General features: G+C 42.5%; 1 long non-coding RNA gene across 1 annotated transcript in view; it reads left to right on the top strand.

Annotated features, from left to right (window-relative positions):
* LOC118650097 overlaps positions 1–3794 on the top strand; it is a 32506-nt gene extending 28712 nt beyond the window's left edge. The window contains exon 3 of the long non-coding RNA XR_004965853.1: positions 3573–3794. This is a non-coding gene — a long non-coding RNA (uncharacterized LOC118650097). The remainder of the gene's footprint in view (positions 1–3572) is intronic.
* Positions 3795–20581: the final 16787 nt, after the last annotated feature.

Below are 20581 nucleotides of genomic sequence, written 5' to 3'. Positions count from 1 at the left end.
AGGTAGTGGTTCTTCTTTTGGAATCTCTGGGGCTCTCTGACCCAGCTGCTGTTTGTTTTAGGTGAAAGGACAGGCCATTCATATGCAAAAGCTGATGCACACAGCTTGGGTAGGGTTGTAAATTGGGTGGGGCAGGGTCTCTGGGAATCATCAGGGTGGAGCAAACAGCAATGGCTGCCCTGAACTGGAGAATTCCCTGGTTCTCCGCATACCCCACACCCGTGCAGAAACAATGCTCGCTGGGAGCACCTCTAAGAGTAAGCCACTCTCGCATTCCTGTCCCAATGCCTTCAGTCCAGTTTCCCCCCATTTTACTCTGGGTCCCCCAGAGTCTCGCTTGGACCTGGAGTTCAGAGCAAGCAGGAGCTTGTATCTCCCTCCAGTTTAAAGAACAGCACATCCAGGTTCCAGCACTTTTCGTGCCTCCGCACCTCTTACCAGTCTCAATGAGTTTTCTTCACCTCTCTGTTGTGGAACTTCCACTCAGCCAGCTTTCCCATGGTTCTGGGTGGGAGTTATTCTGCTGTTTAGTTATAACTTTTATGTGGTTGTGAGAGGCAGCAAGTATTGGTGATTACCTATGCTGCCATCTTGGTTTCCCTCTAAATATATATTTTAATACGCAAATGCTTGGGCTTTATGGTTAGTAGCTTGTTAAAAGGCTCCTAGTTAAATTACACCTTTGTGTAATTTACAAATTTACAAATTACAAATTTACAAATTTACAAATTTTTGTAATTTGTGACACCATTGTGTCATCCTTTCTCCTTGAGTGCAGGTGGACCTAGTGGCTTTATGAATAGAATAGAATAGAATAGAATAGAATAGAATAGAATAGAATAGAATAGAATAGAATAGAATAGAATAGAATAGAATGGGGCAATATAATTAGAAATCACTTCCAAGATTTTTTGATAAAAGCCACTATGACTTCCATCATCCCTCCACCCACAACCCCACTCCTGCCCACTCTCACTCTTGCTTCTTCTTTTATTTATTTATTTTAAAATTTATTGTCTAAAGTTTTACGTATGTCTCCTTTTTCCCCTGGGCAAGCCCCCACCCCTCCAGTGTCTGTGTCCATTGGTTATGCTAATATGCATGCATACAAGTCCTTTGGTTAGAGAGCAACCAAAGGACTCTTGCTTCTTCTGATGAAGCAAGCTACTATATAGAGAGGCTCATGTTAAAACAAACTATGTACAACCTCTGCCCCATTGTCAGTGAAGAATTGAGGCCCTCCCTTCAAAAGCCTCCATGGAACTGAATCCTGGAATGCCCGCATGAGCCAGTTTAGAAGCAGACCATCCCTAGCTCAGCCTTCACATGAGTGCAGCTCCATATGATATCTTGGTTGTAGCCTTATCAGAGACCCTGAGCCAAACGAACCAGTTGAGCTGTACCTAGATTCCTGACCCAGATAAACTGTGAGATAATGAGTGTCATTGTTTTAAGTCACTAAATTTTAGGGTGATGAGTTACTCAGCAGTGGAAACTAACCATCCACAATAAAGTCATGAGATTCCTGCATCTGCTTCTGGGAGTCATTTGGATTTAAGAGAAGCAAGATCAGAAGTCATTCTGAATAGAAAGCTCAGGGACACAGAAGAGCAGAGATCTGAGTGGACACTGATTGAAAACCAATGTTGGATTATTAGAAATTAGTTTTAGGAAAACGACAGTTACTCCAATGTTGAAAAAAAAATCAGCCCTTCTATAGCCCAGTAATCTTCATACCAGGTATTCTATGTTAAAAAACTTAACCAACAAATGAATTCTTGTTGCCTCTACTTCTTGGACAAACACTATGATTGATTTATAGGATTCAAATGTTTTCCTAGACAAATGCTATAATGCTTTAAAAATGCATGTTATTAATATTCTTTTGAATAGCCTTTTCCACTTAAGTGTGTACTAAGTTTTTTTTTTTAACTTTATTGTTGAAAGCATTACAAATGCTTCCTCCCGCCTTGACCTCCTCCCTCTCTTGCTCGCCCCCTCTCCAGGCCTTCCCCGCAGTATTGTGTGTCCTGTGTACTAAGTTTTAACTCCAGCTGCACTTTCCCCTCCTCTGCTGAGCATCAGGATGTCCCTTTTCCCCTATTTGATTGTGTGAGGCCCCTCCCTCCCTAATGACCATCGGGAAAATCAGAAGGGCTTCACAATTGATGGTGCTTTTCCCCCAAGGAGATAAAATAAGAGGACGAGGAAACTATCCTTAATTAAAGAGTGTAAGTTGATAATGTGTCCAGACAAGTTACAGACTGAGACTCTTAATGTAAAAAAAGAATAAAAGGAGGAAGTACTGTACTCATAAATGAACTCTATTTATTATTTGTAAATATGGGGACAAAATAATTTTCTTTGTTATGATATGGGTCAGGGGTGATGATAGTATCATAGAAAACAAATCTCCTCTTTGTAGCACACCTCGTTGAGAGCAGACATTCAGGCTTAATTTTAGATAAGATATGTGAAAATGGTGCAGGTCTAAGGTCTAGCTCAGTGATGGCGAACCTTTTGAGCTCGGCGTGTCAGCATTTTGAAAAACCCTAACTTAACTCTGGTGCCATGTCACATATAGAATTTTTTTGATATTTGCAACCATAGTAAAAAAAAGATTTATATTTTTGACATTTATTTTATATATTTAAATGCCATTTAACAAAGAAAAATCAACCAAAAAAATGAGTTCGCGTGTCACGTCTGACACGCGTGTCATAGGTTTGCCATCACGGGTCTATCTGCTCTTTTCAAATTGCTCTGCATACCTTTTCTTCCTTGGCTGAGCCTCAGGGTGTCTCTAACTCCTGCCTACTAAATGTCAGTAGTTCCCCTTCACTGATTGTGACAATCAGAAATACTCCCGTAAATTTTTAAAACTTCCTTCTGAGTGGTGGTACCCCCATTGAAAATCACTGCTCTATTATTTCTTTTAACTTCATCATCAAGTCCTGTTGACTCTACTGTCAAAACAAATCCTGCCATTTGTAATATGTGAATAGTCCTTGAGCAAGACTCCGCCCTCAGCTCAGGAAAGGCACAGGAGACGCAGTCCTAAGTCAATCAATGCAGTTCATTCATCGGGCGACAATGGTTGGTTTAGGGTTCATGACCCAATCAGAGCCAATGACACATAATGGAGCTTTTGCTTAATATCTTGGGAAAGAGACTCTGGTCTCCCCAGCCAACTTGAATGACAGAGGGTGTAGGGTGTGGATCTGCTATAGACATTTTGCATCTCATGAAGCCCATAGTAAAAATCAGCCTTGTGGAGTGCATAGTTGACTCTGGGTTCCCTATAGGTGATTCTTTCCATGCTGTAAGTCCTTTTATGGTAGAAATACAGTTTAAACCATAAAAATAGGATCCAGGGAGAACTTGTATATGTAATCTGTGATCCTAGTGCCTTCATAGAATATTTTCATGGCACTGCCTTCATCTCTGAATCAGTTATATGCTCTCAAAGGCTATATCCTCTACCCTCAGGGAAGGGAAGAAAAAGCAGGGTCTGCACACACACACTTTTCTAGTCTTAATTATTTTGTTTATTGTCTGTCTCCCCCCACTAGAAACTTACCTTTATAAAGGCAAGACTTTTCACCTGTTTTGCTCACTGCTGCATCCCCAGTGCCTAGAACAGCTGCTGAGAGATGAGGGGAAGGTAAGTTTTGGTTTCCTGGTTTTCTATACTTGCCACCTAAACAGTATTCATTGACACACACCCCTTTTCTGTATTTTTCTTTAACTTCGTATTATGGGAAACTTCAAATATATACAAAGTAGAGAAAATATAAATGTACTTCCATTCTTTAATATTCCACTTTCCCAGTGTATTGTTCCCTAAATAAATGACTACAAATCCATTTGTCAAAGAACTAGGAATCCTTACTGTATTCACTTGCCATAGGGACTCCTGAGGAACTGGTCTCTATTTAGTGGAGCCTGGGTCAGAAAACTGGCTCAGGGGTTGAATTTTATCACACCTTTCATTTGTGACATCAGTTCTGGCATTGCAGTATTGCTTAACGTGGGCCATAATTTTGTTCAGAGTTCCCAGAGTCATCCCAGCAGCATTTTGAAATGATCTCCCAGAGTCCTTGTCAGGATTTAAATCATATATTGCAATAGACTGCACTCATATAAGTCACCTCACCCTTACCCAACTTTATCTTTTGCGGCCTTTGATCCATCATCTTTAAGACCCAGTCCCATAAACAATCTCTGTCTCGGTCAGTATACATGGGCTGGATTCTGCAAGCCTCTGGGGTTTAGTTCCTTTTACTCGGCAGCAGGCCCAGCACTTCCCTGCCATGCACTATTTGCACCGCACTCTAGTTATTGACCTGATGGGCGTGAGAGTAGGGAAAGGTTGTGTATTGTCTTCCAGTGCAGAGATTTCTGCTTCATGTTCAAACAAGGCACACGTACCGCTTCAACAGGGTAGAGAGGGCCCCTTTGGCAGGCCCACCTGGCTCCGAGTGGAGTTTTAGCATTCCAACCACCAGCATTAACTCTGATGTCTCCATTCAGGCGGTAGGGTCCCAGTCATACCAAGTAAGCCACTGACATTGTCATAGCAGATTTCCCAGGGATGAAGAGTCAGATTGTTGGAAGTGCTGCTATTCTCATAAACGAAGTCCTGGGCATTAGCCTTAGCTTTTTCTGCCCTCCATTCATAGGAGGTGAAAGTCTTAGATGTCACCAATGAGGCTTTCTAACTTTCACACTTCCAATTGCTGAATCACAGCTCTAAGCCTCCCATTGTCTTTCTTTAGTGATCAGTGATTCAGCAAGAGCCACCAGTTTTCATTGTTCTCAGAGGAGGTACCTTTTGGAATCTCTCAAAAGCCTGGGTATTGCACCTACCAAGGCAGTCTCTTCCACACATTTCCCATCCCAGTTCATCACCAATAAAAGTTTTAACAATTGTACCTTTCCAGCAAGCTGGGGATTGTCAGGGCCTCACTTCCCACCAGGTTGTTGGGTTTTCATTTCTAGCCAGCATGTGGATGATCCAGCTCTATGATTCTATTTCAGAGTCTTTTTCCTTGGATCACTTCTGCCATCATCTGTCTTAGGTAAGGTTCTCTGGGAAACAGACCTGGGGAGAAAGATCTGTGCGAAACAAATTTATTGAGGAGTGACCTTGATATCTATGCCCATAAAGAAATAGCAGAAGTAACCCTGGGCAGAGGGAGATCTGAAGTTTGTTGTTGAGTTTGAAGGGCCTCAGTCAATCCCACTTTGAGTCTCAGCTGGGATGACCTTTTAGAATTGTCTGACCACGAGGGAAGGGCTAGGCCTCTATATCCCACTTTCATCCACCAGCCACTAGATGTGAGCTGCCATGAACTTGGGCAGGGCAGCTTTCTTCACTGAGGGCAGTTCACAGAGGGATTCAGCCAGGAGCCACCAACCCCTCCCAGCAGCTGGGGGGTGGATGGTATAGGGGTCCTGGGAACCACTAAAGCTACTACTGTCCCTTTTTAAACTCTCTTGTCTCATCTGCTCCACAGTAAGGATTGAGTCTACCCAGGCTTCATTCTCAGGCCTTTTCTTTGATGCATATTTTTTTGGGGGTGGGTGGAGGGATGTATCATATCTTCTCCCATGGCTTTAACTACGCCCTGCGCCTGGATCATCATGGTTTTCTGCTCGCTGGTTCATGTTTCTATTTGTACCTCACCCTTTTGACTGCCCACCTTTCTCATTGTCTGCCTGTCTTATTCATCCCCTAAATACTGCTTCTATCCTTGTGTCTTGAATACCTTGCTACCACACACACTGTAGACTTGGGCCTTGGTTCTCCTGTCCTCAGCACTGATATCACAGCCTGGATGGAAGTGGAAATGGGATGGATAGCTTACTGCACATTTTCTACTTATTGTCTTGGCACATGATTTGCTCTCTCCTTCCACCCCCAAACCCTAGTCCATCATCGACACTGCTGCTGGAGGACACTTTCTCAAATACAAATCTTTAGCCATGCAATAACAGTTATTGAATATGTGCTATGACTGCCTGGATTATTTTCTGGGCATGCCGTGGAAAATGATACGGAAAAGTCCCTGCTCTCATGTAGCTTACATTTTAGTATAGAGATACAGGCAATTACCATAAAGAAATGAATAAATGAAGGAGTGAATGGATAAATAGTAGATAGTGATAAATGCTATGCCAAGAATTAGAGTAATATGATAGAGCGACGGAATGGCTCTCAAAGGCTTCCCATTGCCTTCTGGGTACAGTGTAGACTCAGACTCTAGCATGGCACAAAGGCTCCCCTGGAGACGAGTTCTGGGCCCCTGGAGAGAACTGGGTAGGGATTCTTCTGGCCCCTGGGTTTGGTCATTTAGGTGGTAGGCTTTTCCCAGAGGGCTAGGCGTCTGACCTGGGTACCTCCTTCCCCTTCTCCTCTTCCTTCTCTTACCCTCTCAGGATCCCCAGTGCTGGAACAATAGTGTTATGAGCCACAGTGACAAAAGACCAGCTGGCCTCAGCAGGTTTATTCTTGTCAGTGACTGAAACCAGACAATTAACAATCCATTTCAGTGGTGACTTTTGCCATTATTTTTGGACTTGCTGAATGGAACATGACTTTTGGGAGGAGAGATTGTTTTTAAACCTGGAGGCACAATGATCATTGCTACTGGGCTTGTCACTGGGCATTGATTCGCAGCTCCCACACTTAGCATTGTCCCTTCTAGCCCATCTGCCGCTCTACAATCTACCTCACTGAGCTTATGGAAGGAGCTTGTGTTAAGTAGGAAAAGTAAACAAAAGCAAAACAGAACCAAGCATGTTATCAGTGGGTTTCGTGTCACGGATGCTAATTCCTCAAAAGTGCTGGTTCTCATCAGGAACCATGACTTCATTTCCCTGCACAGATAAAAGGGGAGCAGACACTCCCTTCCTCTCACAAATGGAAGCTCCTGGCAATTTTGCTTTGGCAGGCCCTACCTTTGCTAACTTATCAGGGCACCTAATCATTAATCTGAAGATACTGATGGCTGATTCCCTAAATGCCCCGGTGCCCAGCCAGAGCTCTTCTCCCTCCCCCTACCTCTTTTTCCCTTTTATTTGGGCTTTGCCTTTATTACTTTGTTTCCACGTGTCTCCCTTCTTTTCAGGCCTGAGTCACTATCTTAGCTTCACTTCCCCCTGGCGGCAAGTATGGTAAATTACCCATAGGAGTGTGGCTTACAACAGCTCCAGCTTACTTGCTCTAATGCAGACTGAAATGATGTTAAAACAAGAGAAGACAAATATGTATCACTCAGGGGAGTTTCAACTTTTATTTTAAGCACAACAGATGGTCCCGTAAAAAATCATGAGATATTTATCTTTCATTACTTGATTACAACATACACACCCAAAATTACAACTGTATAAATCAGACTTTATCACTTATACAATCAAACCTTTTAAGTATTTTTCTATTATACAGTAAAATATAACTTATGAAAAATAAAAATTATTTGTCTGCATGTTTATATCTGAATTGCAATGTAAATGAAATTGGTTCTGTAAAGTTGATATTATTCACATTAATTGACCTTTTGAGAGGACTCTACATGCTTTACTGAAAAAAACTGTGTAACACTAGGGTTATGCCGGTGTTTCTGAGGTTGATAATAGTTTTAAGAAGGGTGAGCTGGCCTGACTGGTGTGGCTCAGTGGTTGAGCATTGACCTGTGAACTAGGAGGTCCTGGTTCAATTCCCAGTGGGGGGCATGCAGGTGGCAGCCGATCAGTGATTCTCTCTCATCATTCATGTTTCTATCTCTTCCTCTTCATTCCCCTCTGAAATCAATGAAAAAAATATTTTAAAAAACAAGGGTGGACTGATCTGTATGATATGAGAAAGGCTAGGAAGACCCTACTGCAGCTAAAACTTTTACCCTATGTCACATGGCCTGACATGATATCTTGGGCTGAAGGCAGATGTCATTCAAACCAACTAATTATCAACACTTTTTTATTTTCATGGTTAAACCTCAAAAAGCCTAACTCTGAGGCACTGGAAAGAGGTGGGGGAAAAAAAATGGTACTGTAAGGAGCTGTTCCTGCCAGGGGGAAGTTAAAGAAGTTAAAGGAGAGGATGGGGGAGCATTCTAAGAGGTGGAAAAGGAGTGTGAATACGGAGCTCATAGCTACCTCCAGCTCTTCTCAGGCACAGCCTTATAAAGTGGATGACCCGTGAGTCCTTACGAAAAGTTCTCCCCCCAGGATGTCAGTGGTGTAGGCCAGGAGCTCAAAGAAAGACATTCATCCTCTGTTTTGCCTGTTAAGTGTTAACTCATTCAACCCTCCCAACAACATGATGAGGTGGGTGCTGTTATAATGTTCCCGGCACAGGTAAACTGGGCACAGAGAAGTTTAGAGACATGCTTCGAGTCCCTTAGCAAGTAAGTGAGAGGCAGAGTCCAGCCTGATCTTGTCGGCACACCAGCTGGGGCTCTCATGCCCACAGGAGGAGGGTTTGGCTGGGGTTCCAGATTGTGAGCTTTTCAGATTGTAGGACATTAATCCAGATGACTTGATGCAGTGGATCTACCAAGATTTGTTAGACAACACTGACTGATTATCAGTGCTACTATGTCTGAAAGAGGATAGTCTGGTACTGATGCTTAATTTAGGATGCAGAATTACGTCTTAATTCTTCTGGATTCTCAGCTGAATTTTGCACTGATGGGTCAGAATCCAGGTGGCCTCAACGTCTATGGGTTTGCATGGTAGAGATGAGAATACTCTTTTCCCCACAAAGGACACCAATTTAGTTAAGTGCTTTTTGTAAAACAAATACAATAAGATTCCTTTAAGAAAATCTTGTCATGGTGGTTTAAGTGTTTTGGAAAATAAACAATTTAAAATGCTCATAGCCACAGATGCTGGAGAACTCATCCTCTGAGGCCTTGACCGTATTTGTCAGTGTACAGCATATTGTTCCGGTGGGGACAAAGGTGGAGGAAAAAAACCAATTCCATGACTGAAACCTAAACTTACATTGCAAATGCAGGCAGCTCATAGAATTAAAAGGACAATTAAAGAGAGTCCAAACTCACTCTTATAGGTTTTGCTACCCCTCTAACCCCCAACTGTGATTTTATCGAATATGTTATCATAAACTTGTGTGGTTAGAATTATTACAAGGATAGGAAATCTAATTTCAGATCAACCAGTGAAAGCTGGGTAGTTTTAACCACCAACATTGCAACAGCTAAATAAGACTCATATCGCTTCTGTTAAGTAGCATTTCCTACTGTATTTTTGAAAATGTGCTCAATTGTCACATAGTAAAAAGTATATTTTGGCCTGGTTCCCAGGGATGGTGGTACTCTTAAAAAAGTGATTCTATTTTCTATGTTCTTTAAGAGCTACTTAAGTAAACATATGAAATAAGATTCCAGTCCTTTTGCCTCTGTTTACTGGTCCATCTAAAATTCCATTCATTTGGAATGGGTGAGGAGATGGACAACATCCCTAGAAATCTAGACTATAACAGGGCAGGTCAGTTTTATATTTTCACATAGAAAAAACTCTTTGCTCATAGAGCCAGATGGTCGACAGAATTGCTCTACTTAATTCTGGAAACTGTTCATGAAAGAGCGTGCTCTGTATACATTGACAGAGATGAATGGTTTGGAAAAGACTTCCACCAAAAACAGAAACTCGATTTGCAATTGAGGAGGGTTTGTCTGTTTCCTAAGAGACTGAGCTTCCAGAATACCTTTAAGAAAGGTGTGAATTGAAATTAAATCTGAAATCACGAAATAAGTAACATCTTCCTGTATACTTACACGTTTGGGCGCATGATTCATTTCTGGTCATTTGGCAGGACTGTTAAAACAAACCACAATCTGAAATAAACTTTTTCTACTCGATCTGTGTGCAAAAATGCGTTTGCTTAGCACTCAAGGATTAGAGTTTTGCCAGAGTTTGTAACAAGGAATGACTAAGATTTGTGTTGCAAAGAGAAAATTAAGGGAGCTGGTATGTCATCTTTGTGAACAATCCAGAATAAAATTGTGCTTAACGACTAACCAGTGTAGGATTTGCATTTTTGCATTATGTGTTCAACATACAGATTCCATGTATATTGCATTTCTCTTTCCAGAAGTAATTAGGGGATTCAGGTAAAACCAATTATTTGTGAATGCTTTGTTATATAAAAGAGGTCCCTGTGCTGAACCACACACTGGGAGATGGTAAATCAGTGGTTCCTTCCCGGGTCTGTTTTGTTTGATTACACTTATATTCCATAATATTTTACCCTTTTCATTTTGTGCTCATATTTTCAGTGGTTTATGAAGTAACAATCTCTAGATTTCATTCCAAATGGAAAGTTGGCATGAAAACTCTCAATCCAATTATTCCTGTACACATTTTGAAACAAATCATTTTGGCTTTTTTGAAAAATTTACAGGAGGTGATAAAAATAGGAAATTTCAGGTTTCAGATGTTTTATTGCATTCTTGTAACATAATAACAGCTTCATTAAAAATAATTTCGCAATACAATGTGAACTTTGTGAGATGTCTAAAACACGTTTTCTGGCTTTCTCTTTAATGCTTTGTATGAAAGAAAGTTGTGTTATTTTACATTTTCTGTTTCATTTCATTTTGTTAAGGTTTTGTAAGATATTGAATAACTACTCCTAAATGCACGATTATAAGGATTAAAGAGCCTGGGACGTAGTACTGTGCTTGAGGGTGAGGACTCAGGATGCTTCCAAGCTAAGATCACACACATGCAAAGACACTACGAATGGTTTCAGGGCTTCTTCCAAACTCCTAAGCTAAGAGTCTTTGCAGGATGAGCTGGAGGTGGACATGGGGGAAGCTCTTTGCTAGACCACTCAAACATTACAGAGGTTTTTGCTATCTTAGAGGAGAACATAAAGGGGAAAGCAAAAGTATCCCTCTCTCCTCCAAGTCTGGGAAGTGATTGTTTCAGTCTGAACAAGTTTTAGGAGAGTAGAAAGAAATCTTAAAAATCATCTAATGCAGCCCTGGCCGGTGTGGATCAGTTGTTTGGGCATCGTCCTCCCGAGCACTGAAAAATTGCCGCTTTGATTCCTGGTCAGGGCACATTCCTGGGATGTGGGCTTGAGGCAGCTGCACATTGATGTTTCTTTCTCCCTCTCTTTTTCGCTCTCTCTAAAAATCAATAACAAATCTTTAAAAAATCATCAAATGCAGTTGTACTTTTGCTACTCGATTCTCCTCTTCAACGTCCACGCCGCCCCCCCCCCCCCCCCCCGCAAACAATGCTCACATATTTCCAGCGATGGGAAATTTAGTCTCCAAAGGCAGTGCCTTCCGTCTGTGAACAACCCGTGTTACAGAGTTCTTCCTGCTATCGAACTGAAATCTGTCTTCCTGTAATTTCCACCCATTGTTCCCAGTTCTATGTCTCAGACCCAGAAAGAAACAGGCCTGTTTTCCATTCTGTGGCAGCCATTCAGCTCCCAGAAGCGAGGCAGTGGGTAGACCGAGAGAGATCTGTAGGCAGACAAGGTCCTGTTCTCTCTGACCCGAGGTCTCCTCTTCCATGAAATGGTGATTACGAAACCTGACTTACGGGGGCGGTTAGGAAGATTCGAGAAAATGTGGATAAGGCACTTAGCACAGTTCCTGGTGTATAGTAGCTGCTCAGTAACAGATTGTCATTATAATTACTACTGAAGGTGCCTGGTAATTTCCCCTAGAGTTTTCTTTTCTTAAGGCCAACTTGTCTCCATTCTTCATCTATTTTTTCCTATTTTGTAGTTTAGGGCTCCTACATCTTCTTGGTCATTGTAGTTTCGCCCAGTACATTTCCATCCTTTTTTAACATGGTGCTTTCTGGAGAACAGAGTGGAACTGTCCCCAGGAGCCCTGCCACTGGCCATTGAAACTGTATGGGTATCCACATAGGGCGCTATATTCTAATCCTTTCATTTGAGACCAAACATCAGCAAATGTCTGTTGAGGGTGTGGTAGGCATTTCATGGAATACCATTTGCATTGCTCAAAGTGGGTGCTTTCAAATTATTTGACAAATGTTAAATTTTAAAAATTCAATAGAACTTTTCTCTAGGGTTGAATGCTTAATAATATATAAAAAGCAAGTGGTTATAAAGACAAAAACACACACCTATAACCAATGTACCTTATAAAATAGACTCTAAAGCAAAAAGTTCTAAACATTAGCCTAGGAAGGCCAGGATGGAGGGGTTTAGCTCATAATAAAATTCTTCTTCTTATGTTGTTTCTTTTTCAGGTCTTAGGAGAACAAGTATAATAATATATTTTGTCTATAGGTGCCAAGACTTGTACTGTTCACTTTCAGACACTTCTCTTAATTGTGTTTGGGAACAAAAGCCCGCCTACAGCATGAGGAAGGGAGTGCTGGAGGGAGATAGAAGAAGAAAGAACTGGACATAGGAACACTACCCTACAGTCACTTAAAACAATCCTTAGTTTCAGAAGACCTTCTAGTGTTCCAATACGGGCCTGTATTGTCCCCCTCTTTCAGTCATGCAACTTTATTTCTGGCAAAGCCCTTGTATCAATCAGCATCACACCAGGAAACTGCTGGCGTTTCAAGTTAGGATGATTCAGGAGGGTGAATAAAGGGACTATTTACAATGGTGTGGGCAGGCTGTTGGGAAACCCCAAATAATAATAAAACAGTGCTAATAAAACAAGGCGGTTACCACCTGTGGACCCAGAGGGACAAGGGGAGGAGGTAGTTACTGGGACCCGGGAGAATCATGTAGAGAGGACCACCTTTGGAGGATGGAGGGACCCCACAGAGAAGGAGCTGGAGGAATAAAGTTTCTAACTCTCTTCTCAGTCTCCTCATTGGCCAAGTCTGACTGGAATTCAGAGGGCAAGAGAGCCCACTGTACTCCAGAGAACCTGGTGAGTGGGGAGGGGGAGTGGGCTTAGAAGGCAAAGGGAGCCATTGGACAGCCCGGAATACCAGATTATAACGTAAAGGCAGATGTGCCACGCTGGGCTGATCGGTGTTTTGTTGAGTAATGTAAATTGTAGGCTTTACCAAGATTGTGTTCCTGCGGAATCATATACAATGTTCTTTCTCTTTCTTGAATCATGATTTAAGGTCTCTGTGTCTGGAAATTATTGCTTGTTCCTAGAGGGTGTGTGTGTGTGAATTCTTGCCTAAGCCCTTAGATGGCAAGTTTGAAAACTGGACCATGACACGAGGGACAAGCAGGCCTGATGTTTTCTTTCTTCGTGTGGGATGGGAGACAATGAAACTGGGCTCGGGGCAGAGTTTTGGGAATTGGGCTGCTGGATTCCCACACATGTTGTTATTTAAAACTGAATAAGCCAGACTTTGGGTATTGCTCTGTGAATTATTGTCATTGTTTGGTTCATGCCTTCTGAGTTAGATTTCAGAGGGTGGGTCCCGGGATCCACCCTGAAGGAAATAGCTGTGGCTACTCTCGGTGAGGTGAGCCTGAGACTAGGGAGAGGGAACTGTCTCTGGGAGTAGGAGAAAAGTCAGTCTGGATTCCCACTGATGGTGATCGATATGGCTTCCCCCAGATGGGAGCCCTGGGCTGGGGAGGCTAATCGTACCTATTCTAGGAGTGTCTGTGTGATAAGATGCTGTCTTTCTGCTCCATGCATTCTTGTGAAAGGTCACAGTTGCTGTCATTTGAAGGAGACAATGAGAGCAGGGAGATTAGGAGAGCAGAAGTCCTTATTCAAGAAGGAGCAGAGTATCAGGAAACAGTCATCTTTGGGAGATGCTATGTCCAAAAGAGCAGAGGCAACAGCATGGCTTCAGGAAGAAGTCAGATGCAGAAGCCATACCCAGGTAGGCATGTAGACCCAGGGGCTTTGCCATAAATAGTTCTGTATTAAAAGTTTCATAGTCAGAAGCTAGTGAAGCCAGCCATATAGGCAAAAAACATATTAGCAAAGCACAATCTCCTTCAGTCTCAAGGACTTGTTGCTTTTACCAATGACTTGCTCTACTTAATAAATATTCTTCACTGGTGGGCAACTCAGTTTAGTGCTAAAAATACATTAGTAGACAAAAATCTCATTTAATTGGGCTGATAATAGGATGTGCCTGGCTGGTATACCCCAACCCTAGAAACCTGGGAAGATGTATCGGGCTGAGTGGTAATTTTGGTGGCAATGTATACTCGAAGGCACCGTTTCATTGAGTGTGGGCTCTCATCGACGTATTCAGGGGGCTGTTGCCCAGGGAGAGCCTGAGCAGACTGGGGATTAAGCTACCCGGAAAGGTGACTGCCAGGCTTGGTGGCCATACATAAGTTATTTAATCTCTATAGTTTCTCCATCTGAGAACAGGCACAGTGATAATTACCACCTTATAAGGTGGATGTCAGGATGAAATGAATTGTTACATATGAAGCACCTAGAAAATTGTCTGGAACTTACTAACTTTTCAATTCGTTCACTCATTCACTCATTCTTCATTCAAGAAATGTCTGTTGAGTTATCTGCCGGGGACTGTTTTAGCTGTAGATGACACAGGTGAAAATATCTGCCTGCATGGGGCTTATTAATAGGTGCCCAGAGCCCTGAAGTTCTTTACAGTTTTATCGTTTTCTTCACATCACACACTTCTCATATGTTGAAAAGATGTGCAGGTTCCGGGCTGCATGGGCCTCCCTAACTTTGCTGATGCTAGGTGTTTCTGATTCCTAGCTGCAACGGAAGGAAGAAATGCATTCCTATTGAAACTGTTCATTCTTTCTGTATTGCTAATGCTCCTTGAGGATTTATGGTTTCAACAGTGCTGAACTGGGGGTTGGAAGTTTAACTCAATGGCTGACATATTTAGCCACTGTACTGGAAAGAAAAGCCCAGCTTACAATGGAATTGAATTTTGGGAGTGAAGCAAGAGGAACTTCCAACTTTTGAACTTTGCAGTAGAAACGGGTGAAAGTTGAGAGTTGGTTCAAACATGGAAGCTTTCTAGAGGTTTAAGAAACATTTTTATTTTGGGGAAGGAGGGCCTCCCAGCAAGAGCCTACAACCCCCGATTCAATTAAAACCCACAAAGAAGCTCCCCACAGCTCCACGCCACATGGCTACAATTCTCTCCAACACGGGCTTTTTGGCAGAGTGTCCTGGGTTAAATGTTTACAAATACTGCCCTTTGTTTAGGGCTGGATCTCAGAGTTCAGCTCTCATATGCTTTAGTTGTATTAACTGATTCCAGGAGGAGAAAATGGGAAGAAGACTTGGAAAAAGCAAATCAAAGAAACCAGCATTTTCTCATCTTTGAATCATAGAATCTGGAATGGGAGAACCTTGGCTTTTTCGTTATTATCATAAAAAGGTTTATTCATTCATTTAGTCAACAGATGCTTTTTGAGAGTCTCCTTGTGCCAGATATTGCACTTCCTGTTGGAGAGAATACAGTAAATGAAATGGCAATAACAGTAACATGAAGTCGTGGCCCTGGCCCTTGTGGAGCTTAGGATCTAGTGGAAGAGACGCATATTAATAAAACTCATTGTCATGAAAAGTGTAAAAGTAACAACTGGGGGGTTTCTTAGAAGCGGTGAATGGTATTGTAAGAATCAATAACAGGAGAAATTGCTTTATTAGGGAAGTCAGGGAGGAGAATTCAAGCTGAGCTCTGAAGGAAGAGCGAAGGTTCAACTTGGTGAAGAGGGAATGACAGGAAGCAGAGGGTTTGAGGAGAGAGAGCCACCTGTGCAGACACTGAGTGGTGCATATAACACCACCAAGGGCTGGTGTGGTTGGAGCAGAGAGACAGAGATGGGGACGAAGGGAGAGGAAGGGCCAGTGTGGTGAGCGATGAGGCTGGAAGGGAAGGAATGCCAGACCCCGCCATGCTTTAGGCCAGCCGTGGGCAAACTACGGCCCGCGGGCCGGATCCGGCCCGTTTGAAATGAATAAAACTAAAAAAAAAAAAAAAAAAGACCGTACCCTTTTATGTAATGATGTGTACTTTGAATTTATATTAGTTCACACAAACACTCCATCCATGCTTTTGTTCCGGCCCTCCGGTCCAGTTTAAGAACCCATTGTGGCCCTCCAGTCAAAAAGTTTGCCCACCCCTGCTTTAGGCCCTAAAGTTTAGGGCACACATAAGGACTTTGATCATCATCACAATTGAAAACTGCTGAGATGTATTAAGGGGTGTTGTGAGAAGTATGGTTAGGTTTATTGTGCAGTATTGGACAAAGAAACCTCTAGATTGCAGTTACCTGTGCAGGAAAGGGAGCAAGCAGGACTGGGCAGTAAGAGCTTCAGACCATGGTGAAGATGAGATGAATTTTGAGACCACTCAGGAGGAGCTGTCTTAGTCCCTTTGGGATGCTATAATGGAAAACCATAGACTGGGTGGCCTAAACAACAGATTTATTTCTCATAGTTATGGAGGCTGGAGGTTCAAGATCAGGGTGCCAGCATGGCTGGGGTCTGGTGAGAGCTCTTGTGCTGGTTATATCCTCCCTTCGCCATTTTTGGTACAAGTGGAGGAAGGGGTGAGGTAAGGGAGAGAGAAGGAGGAAGAAGGGGGAGGGATGAATATATTGTCTCTTCCTCTTTTTATAAGGACACTAATCCCATCAGGGGGCCCACCCCATGACCTAATTACCACCCAAAGTCCTCACCTGCATATTCCACATACTGTTACATTGGGAGTTTGAACTTCAACAACTAAAATTTGGGAGGACATAAACATTCTATCCATAACAAAAATCATAATATACTTACTGATACCCCCTTTTAATTAGTTTATAGAGAAAAATTATTAATAAAACAATAAAATACAAATTATACATTTCCCACTGTGGTGCTTAACGTAGATTATCTAGTTTATCTCTTACGATAAGGCCTGGAGGTATAGAACAGACCACATTGTAGGTATTTAAAATTCATTACTAAATAGTAATTTAAAAAGGTGATTATCAAATTAATGCAAAATTTAGACTATCTTATTTTGCACTGTTGTGGAGTCTTTATGAACAATTGGTATTTAAACACACAATAAGAGATACTGTTAATTTATCATATGATTCTAAAACAATAAATACATTGAAATTTTCCATCAGTTGCCTGACTGATCAAATAAATGCTACAAAATGCATCACTAAGATGGTTATAAAAGCAAGCTACTCTCCAGTGCAGACCCCTTCCTTGAGCTCCAAATGAGAGAACTTAGCCATTTCTATGAAAGACATCTCTAGCTCAAGACATTTGGAGTCTCTCATGGTTTCACCCTTTTGGCTTTTCAGAACCTTCTCCCCCACCACCCCCCATCATCTGGCTCATGTGTTTGCCCCAATCTACCCAATCTCACAAGCCAGAAACTTGGGAGGAACCTCACGCTCTTTCACTGTCCCATCATATTCTACTGGTCACCAGACTCTACTTTTTGAGATTGCTCAGCCTTTTCTCTGCACCCCACAGGCCCTACCTTAGCCTAGTGTCCTATCTTTAGCAGGAGTCTCATCTGGCAGGAGTCTCACCTGGCCTCCCTACCTTCAGGATTACCACTGTTCATGCAGTGACTTTTAAAAAAAGATTGCTGGACCAAGAGCAGCAGCTGGAAACTAGTGAGAAATGCAAATTCTTTGGGCCCCATCCCAAACCTACAGAATCAGGAGCTTTTGGGATTGGGCCTGTGTTAGAATAAGTTCTCTAGGTAATTCTGGTAATAGTAGAGATTGAGAACCAGGCTGTGGTCCACTTCCTGCTATGAGTTGTTCTTCAAATCCAATGCTGATTTTTTTCGTCTCTTCTCTGTTTAAAACACTTAAAAGCCTTACTGTAACTCACAATATAACAGTTCCAAGCCCTTTGTCACCTGGCCCCTGCCTCCATATGCAGCTTGGATTTTAAAGCCACACTCCCCTGGCCCAGATTTGTCCTCCAATAAGTAGAAAGGAATGGTTTTCCTGCACACACGTCTTTCCAAGTTTCTGTGGCTCTTTCCTCTACCTACAAAGGCTGACCACACCATTATCTCCATTTCCCTCTTTCACTTTCTACCTGGAAATTCTTCCATTTTACCACCTTGCCAATTATTCCATGCAATTTTCTTTGAAGCCCTTGATTTGGCGGTCACTCCCTTTACAAGCCTTTCACTGGACCATGTGCACACCTCTCTCCTCTAGTATCCACCCACGTTCCCCTCTGCCTGTGAGGGCTTGGGAAAGGAACATCCCTGTTTCTACTTTCATGCCCTTGTTTCTTGGCACTGGGTCTAATGATTACTTGATTTTTAGTAAATGTTTGTGGAACCAATTGAACTGAGCTAAATGGTGCCCCACTTCTCTGACATTTGTACTGTCATTGACTTTGGCTATTACATTTGGTTTGGCTCTGAACAAGTCATTCATATGGTCTCTCTAGGTTATAAAAGACACCATCTAGTTTGTCAATCTCAGAGGGTTTTTGAGGATTAAATGAGGAGCACAGAAAGTTCAGCTGGATTTTATCCCTTTGGTACAGACACTGGCTTGAGTAAAGCCTGAGTTTTCTCTGCCTTCCTGGACCCTGTAATTTGAATAACTTGCAACCTGACAGCCAGCCTTTGGTTGCTCAGCCCTGGCCAGGCCCAGACCTGCTGTCACCCTGCTCCACCAAGACCAGTTTCTGGGAAAGTCCTAATCCCATTTATGATAAAAAAAAAAAAAAAAGGAAGAATAGGATGATAAAGAAATCAAGATGTGAGATACTGGGGAGGCCCCTGTCTGGTGGCGGGCTCTAGCACTGCCTAGGGAAGAGGCCAGCAAAAGAGCAGTCAGCATGGAAAAAAGAGGAAAGCAGCAGTGGCTAAGGGCAGGCTAGCCCTCATGGAGCCCATAGGATACTTTGCTTGACTTGGGCACTCTCATTTCATTCTTCCACTGTCCTATAGGCAGGGACTAGAAATTATTTTCTCATCTGAGGAGAAAACAGAGGCTCAACTCAGAAGTAGAAAATTTCCCCAAAGTCACACAGTTAAGAAATGTCAGAGCCAGAATTTGATTCCAGATGTCTGTGCTTGCATCCACTGAATGCTATTGATGGATCTGATGGTTATGCAATAGCTTAGGTTGCAATGAACTAAGAGTAGGACTAGCAATGGAGGTGTGCTTCACAGCTGGTGACTTCTGGCAGGAAAGAGAGTCATTTATTTCTCATTCATTTATTCATTCATTTTTCATTTATTAGAACAAGTATGGTGTAGTGGTTGTTTTGAATTGGTTTATGTTCCCCCAAAACTCTTATGTTGAAGTTCTAGCTTCTAATACCTCAGAGTGTGATCTTTCTTAGAGATAGGGTCTTGATGGAGATAAATGAGGTAAAATGAGGTAATTAGGGTGAGCTCTAATCCAAAATGAGTGGTGTCCTTCCAAAGGGGGACATTTGGACACAAAGACATGCACATAGGGAAGACAATGTGAAGATACAGGGAGACAACGGCCCTCAAAAGGAACCAACTCTGCTGAAACCTTTATCTCAGACTGTCATTTCTGTCTTTAGATTATGAGATTAACTAATAAATTTCTGTTGTGTAATCCACCTACTTTGTTACAGCAGCCACAAGAAACTAATACAGTGGTTAAAAGTATGACTTCTGGAATTAGAATGGCTGGCCATGAATTCCCCAGCTTTGGCATTCACTAGCTTTGTGACCATAAGCACGTGATTGTTATTTAATTTCTCTGTGCATCCATTTCCTTCTCTGTAAGATGGGGCTCGATGTGCCTTATAAACTCGTTGCAATGATGAAATATATTGGTGCATGGAGAGCATATAGATAGTACTCGGCATAGAGGACTCTCCCCATGTTGGCTGTTTTCACAGATGATCTCCTATGTGCGTCACAGCCTGCCTCTCCTCCCTCACAGGACCACACGTCACTGTGGAAATACATACGAAGGCACCATGGTATTTTCCACTGTGGTGAGGTCATGGTACAATGGAGAACACTCTTCATTTCTCCCCTTTCACAGGAGGGGAGCATGGCAGGTTGTCCACTGGGGACTGTACCCTAGTCCCACCGTTGGGAGCATCACTCAAGCTGGGTAAGGAGAAGAAGGGGAGAAGAGAATAAACCTCTTTTTAAAAAATATATATTTATTTTAGAGAGGAAGGAAGGGGGGGGGAGAGAGATAGAAACATCAATGATGAGAGAGAATCATTGATTGGCTGCCTCCTGCATGTCTCACACTGGGGATTGAGCCCATGACCCAGGCATGTGCCCTGAATGGGAATGGAACCATAATCTCCTGGTTCAAAGGTCAACACTCAACCATTGAGCCATGCTGGCCATGGGAGAATAAATCTCTTTTGAGGATTTACCAGGTATATCAGTTTCTTAAGGTTGCCATACAAACTAACGTAAACAGGGTGACATAAAACAAAAGAAATTTATTCTCTCATAGCTCTGGAGGCTAGAAGTCTGAAATCAAGGCATCAGCTCCTCTGAAGGCTCCAGGGGACAATCTGTTCCTTGCCTCATCCAGGGGCTTCTTGCTGTGACTGTATCACCCCAATCTCTGCCTCCATCTTTACATGCCACCTCTCCCTACATCCCTTTCTTCTCCTCTTCTGACCTT

This window comes from Myotis myotis, unplaced genomic scaffold (genome assembly GCF_014108235.1).
Source record: "Myotis myotis isolate mMyoMyo1 unplaced genomic scaffold, mMyoMyo1.p scaffold_m19_p_3, whole genome shotgun sequence".
Lineage (NCBI taxonomy): Eukaryota > Metazoa > Chordata > Mammalia > Chiroptera > Vespertilionidae > Myotis > Myotis myotis.
This window is presented reverse-complemented; position numbering and strand designations above follow the sequence as displayed.